Consider the following 5,760-nt stretch of genomic DNA (forward strand, 5'->3'; position numbering starts at 1 on the left):
AATATTTACTAAAAACTAATGGCGTGCGGATTAATTTGGGTAATATTTCAACAAAATGTCACACAATAAAAGAAAATCTAACATTTCGAAGCATCAAAACCCAAATGTACTTTATTGCTATATACCTTGGGACAATTTCAGTGATTTTAAAGCAACCTTTTCAGATGCCACACAAACAAATAGTTCCTCGTCGTGTATCGCCCACCCTATAGTGTCCTTAAACAAGCAATAATGTCACGTACCACTACTTGTCCTTTCGAGACAACTTGTGTTTTAGATAGAGGTAGATAGAAGATAAGAGATTAGTAGACTAGACTATTAGTTATTTCTTCCTTATTGACGATAGAGCGTTCCACTTGAACATGTCTTCCACTTTCTTACGCGACATTTATGTGCATCTTCCGTGACAAATCAATCATTAGAAACTTAGTGGAAATTATGATTGTAACTCATGACTACGCCTTGATGTTAACAATGTCAATGACATCTGATGGATATTAATAGCCCTTCTCTATTTTTCTCCCATCTCTTTCGCTCTCATTCTCTTTTCTCTGCCTGTAAAGCTACTGTTTACCCATCTCCCATACTTATACTTTTCAAGTCAAATAATTGTTTCTAAAGATTCAAAAAAGTCAATTGCTTCAGTGTACACGTACTTTTGAACAAAACAACATTGTTTTTTTGCAGAACTAAATGCTAGGATCATTCATGGTTGATCTACAAATAAAATTGTTTGTGTTTTTAATATGCAAAGTGATAATTCGTGTTCATTTCATACTCTACCAATGATTTCAAAATGGATACAAATTCAATGCATTTAAAAATCATTAATAGAGTATGACATGTACACAAATTATCGCTTTGCACATTAAAAACACAAACAATTTGTTATTTATTTATATATATATTTATTTATTTTTGGTAGGTCAACCATGAATGATCCTAGCATTTAGTTCTAGGCCCAGGGACACACCATAACGATACAATTTCGATACAACTGTACACGACATACAAATCCATTAGTACGATAAGAGTCCGCCTATAGTAGTTTTTGGGACAGGGATTTGGGAATTTTTAAAGTAAGAACAACACTGATGGAGAAGATTATAGAGTATCAATTATGAAACATTAATATTATTCTACGGTATAGCATGCTACTACAACATTGCTTCAAATCAGTGATTTCTATTCAAATACAAGCATATCGTACGTCATGCATGTACGTGACATGATGTATATTAGGGGACAAATCAATTAGAAAGAGGAAATTGTTTACATGTAATGAGTGTAACATTATGAATAAACGCCTTGCCATTGAAAATGAATGTAACATCATGAATAAACGCCTTGCCATTGTAAAATGTCAATGACATTTGATGGAATAATTATGTAAATTCTACATTGGAAAATGATTAAAGGTGGATGTTTTGATATTTACATACACTATGGACCACAGTGGCCTCATCCCAATGCCATAGTTCAATAACCTCAATTAAACAATCATAGAGCAAAATTTGACCTCAAGTTGCAGAGTATGAGTTTGCGTACCCAAATTTCCAAAGGTCATTCAATGGATGTACCTACCAATATATTGTGCCCCTGGTAGATGAGCATGTTGTGGATCCTAGTGATAATTGAAATATAACTATAAACTATACTATTTTCAAATTTGAAAATTCAATCTGTCGGATTGATATCAGTGACATATTTGGATAGAAAAAAAACCCCGATTAGATTGAAATTCCAATGTATGAGGTTGAATATTTCAATCTAATAATAAGATTTATCACCGAGATCAATCTCTCTATTTAAAATAGTATCCAAGTTTTGAGTTAAATTCTTGCTGTATAGCGGTTTAGATTAGAAGCAAAATGGTTATTACCGTAACCTATGTATACCACCATGGGGGACGAGGCACAATGTTTCATAAAGGAGCCCTATTTTGGGTTGAGATAAATCGGGTCAACTACCTTTAAGTACTTACTGCCATAAACATAATAGAAGATCGGTGAATGTCAGCTGATTATTATTTAATACTTTTAGCCAAAAATTTATGATCGTGATGATATCATGAATATTAAAAATCAATCGTTATTATGTACTTGACAATGTCATTAACCGTAAATTTTTAATATCCCTAAGGGCGTGCATTACCGGGGAATAGATATATATATATTCTCTCATTGAACAGTAGCTATTCTCTCATCAAAAGTCTCATCACAGACTATATTATTTCTTAAGGTGGCTGTGTACTCTCAGACATGCATGTAGTAAAAGTGCAATAACTTTGTAATTATTCGCGCAAAACATATAAAAGTATACATTTTTATGAAGGCAAGACATCAATAAATCTTAATATAAATACAGATTTGGGGTAAAAACAACAATTTTGAAGAAAATCACAAAAGGTGAGTTTTTGGCAATATTTGTTAGGTACATCATAACAAAAAACACTCTTTCCAAAATATTTTATTTTGTTTTTAGCTCAATCTTGAGGCTCCATTCCAAAAACGTTTTTTTTTTGTTTTTTGATATAGGCCTTATTCTTTGAGATATTTACCGTATAATGCATCAAAATGAACTTTTTAAAATTCAAAAACGCCTATTTGCACAAAATGATACCCAAAATCGGAAATAGACCAAAATATAAAAAAATGAGAAAACCGTTTCTTGAGTCGATCATGCTTTTTACGATGATCATATTTGCTTACCTATAGATGCTGTATTTATTGAGTTATCGTGTACCTAAATCGTCATTTTACCGAGAAAATGAACATTGAAATAATGGCCGTTGAAGTTTAAAGTGGTCACATTTTGCACTTTCATCGAATCTCACAGGAGAATGCGACAGTTTTCGTTTTTGTAACTTATATTACGTGAACATCGGGTAAATCCACAGCCCCTTCAGAAGTTTGAGCGAAATCCATTTATAACTTGATATTTAAATCGGGGGAAAGAACTTGAAAAAACCCACATTTTATCAGCTAAAACGGAGCCATTTGACCACTAGGTTTTTGTGAAATTAGTGCTTCCGTGGTGTTTCCATAAGATGCGCCGCGCATGCAGATAAGCGTCGCGTATTTGTTCGTTAACAAATTGCGCGATACGCAACGCGATGAGTTGTTGCTCGCGTGTACCTTGCTGGTACAACAAAGATTTTCTTTCCTTTTCAATTTCAAACACGAGTGGAATAGTGAAATAAAATCCTTAAAATATTGCAGTTGGAGTTTACAAATCTGGATTTTCATTCCTTGTATTTATAAAAAACATAACAAGGTACAAACATATCATAAAAACTCAATTTTGAGAAAGAAACAATGGCTAGAGTACACAGCCGCGTTAATAGCTGATGACTTTTTGAACATGATTTTTTGATACCTGATTAACGGATAAATGTCTTCATGTTTTACGACAGAAAGTATTGAACAGTAGATGCAAAGAATATTTTGAGTTTAGGTATATTGGGGCATGGAAAAGAGATTTAACGGTTTCTTGTTTATCGGCCCCAGGGCTAAAAGTAAAACTGTACACTTGATTTGTTGGGAGGGGTCTTTGGGGTCTTTCTTTTCATTGCTCTTTTTCTTCAAACTGTGTTTCTTTCTTTCTCTTCATACAGGTAAGGGCGGATTTGGCCCTTCCTTCAGTACACTTGTGCACACTTCAGTGGCAGCGCCAGGATTTTTTACGGGGGTATGGGGGAGGGGGCAAAGTGAATTTGGGGGTGGGGGTCAAAATCGCCGCAAAAAGTGGCAATTTACGTAATTTGTGTTTTTTTCCTCGAAAGTGTATGTGGGGGGGGGACTGGGGGAAAGAAAAATATTGGGAGGTGTGATGTGCCCTGAGTAATTTAATTTAATTATTTAACTTTATTTTGTTTTGTTTTTTTGTTTTTGACGAGGAAAACAAGACCAAAGCCAAGTTTGGAAGAAATCTCCCCGCATGCCCCCGGAAGGTGTTTGAGGAGATTATAGGGAAGGGAAGAATACACGTAGAAGCTTCTCAGCTTCAGTTTCAAAAATTAACCATAGTGAAGGCAATACAGTCCATGCACTGAACTTGAAAATTAAAACTAAATGGAGTGTACTAAGCCATGGTAAATCATTATACTTTCACACCTATAATAATTGAATGAAGATCATTAACCCTAGTCATTAATTGTCGTGAAATTAAAAGAAAACATGTGGTTTATAGCACAATCCGCTACTACAGAGGAATGCTATCCAATAAAGATTGCTTCAAGTACATTTTACGCTAACGATTTGTGTACTGGGTTTGATTGGTCTAAAAATATTTTTCATTTTTTTACTGATCATGTGACATGTGAAATTCCCAAGTTGATGACTTTGTAAGATTTTGGGAAAAACAATAAAAAAAAATCGTGAAAGCGTTTTTTTTGTTTGTTTTTGTTTTGCCCAATTTTGTCTACTGCCGACACTGGCAGTCAAGCAAAATCCGAGGCAAAAGCGTCCGGCTTTTGTTATTTGTTACCAATTACATTTTATAATAAACTCTTCAACAAAAGTTTGGAAAGTTTTTTCAACCATCTGTATCTCAGATTATTTGTGACATGTTCATTTCGTGTTACATATCAATGGATAGCTACGCCTGAGTAAACAGCTGTAAACGTCTTGTGAATGCAGAGGGGTCTGAAACAGAATATGCCAAATTGACCATTATTCTGTACAGCAAGCCGCAATCCCATGTCTGGGACCTAATGCAATCATCCTAGATGACAATGCTCGCCCCCAAATAGCCAGGTAGTCAACGTCTACGTACGGAATATGGGAGTAGGAGAATGGAATGGCCTGCCATCAGTACAGACCTCAACCCAATTGAACACTTGTGTGACCAGCTTGGTCGTGTTGTGCTTGCCAGAGTAGTCAATGCAACCACATTGCATTACATGTGACGAATCCTGGTTGAGAAATGGAATGCCATCCCACAGTAGCGTGTGATTAGGCTGGTGGGCAGCACGAGGAGAAGGTACCTGGATGTTGTGGTTGCGAATGGTTTTTCCATCCGCTAGTAGGTGTAGTGTTGCCTGAGTACAAAATAGTGGCCAATTTGGCACATTCAGTTTGAGACTCCATTACATTCATAAGACGTGTACTCAGCCGTGAATAAGGTGATTGTTTCAAATGTGGGGTCATTGTAACGGAAAATAAAGTAGCTATCCATTGATATGCAGCAAGATATGAGCATGTTACAGATAATCTGAGATATAGATGCTTGAAACAAACTTTCTCAAACTTTTGTTGAGGAGTTTATTTGGCAAAGAACATTTAAATTTGACCGAAATCGTATGATAAGGCTTTAATGTTCTTCAGCGATCTATATATAATCAGACAAACACAATGTGATGAGTCACATAACAATGCTTTCCAAATGATTAATATAAAAAATACATTTTTAATTTTTAAGTCACCTAAAGACGCCACCACGGTGTGAAATGTTTCATATCAAGACCAAGACAGGGGCGCTGTTAACATGTTAAAGGAAGCAATGTCTTTGTTGAGGGTATGCCGCCCGGGGTATGCCGGTTGCGAAAAATATTTGGCAAAAGGAAGTTCCCAAAATAGGAATATCCAACATGTCCGACCAAAGCAAAGTTTTGCTTTAAGAATATCCAACTACAGGGTGTCACTGAAAGAACTGTATCGTCGCGAACTGATTTTGGGAACTTTAACGAATAAACTTGAAAATGAGGGAGTTTCGTAAAATTCTTATATTTCAAGAACGGTATGGTCAACTGTCAAAATT

This window comes from Amphiura filiformis, chromosome 11 (assembly GCF_039555335.1).
Source record: "Amphiura filiformis chromosome 11, Afil_fr2py, whole genome shotgun sequence".
NCBI classification, from domain to species: domain Eukaryota; kingdom Metazoa; phylum Echinodermata; class Ophiuroidea; order Amphilepidida; family Amphiuridae; genus Amphiura; species Amphiura filiformis.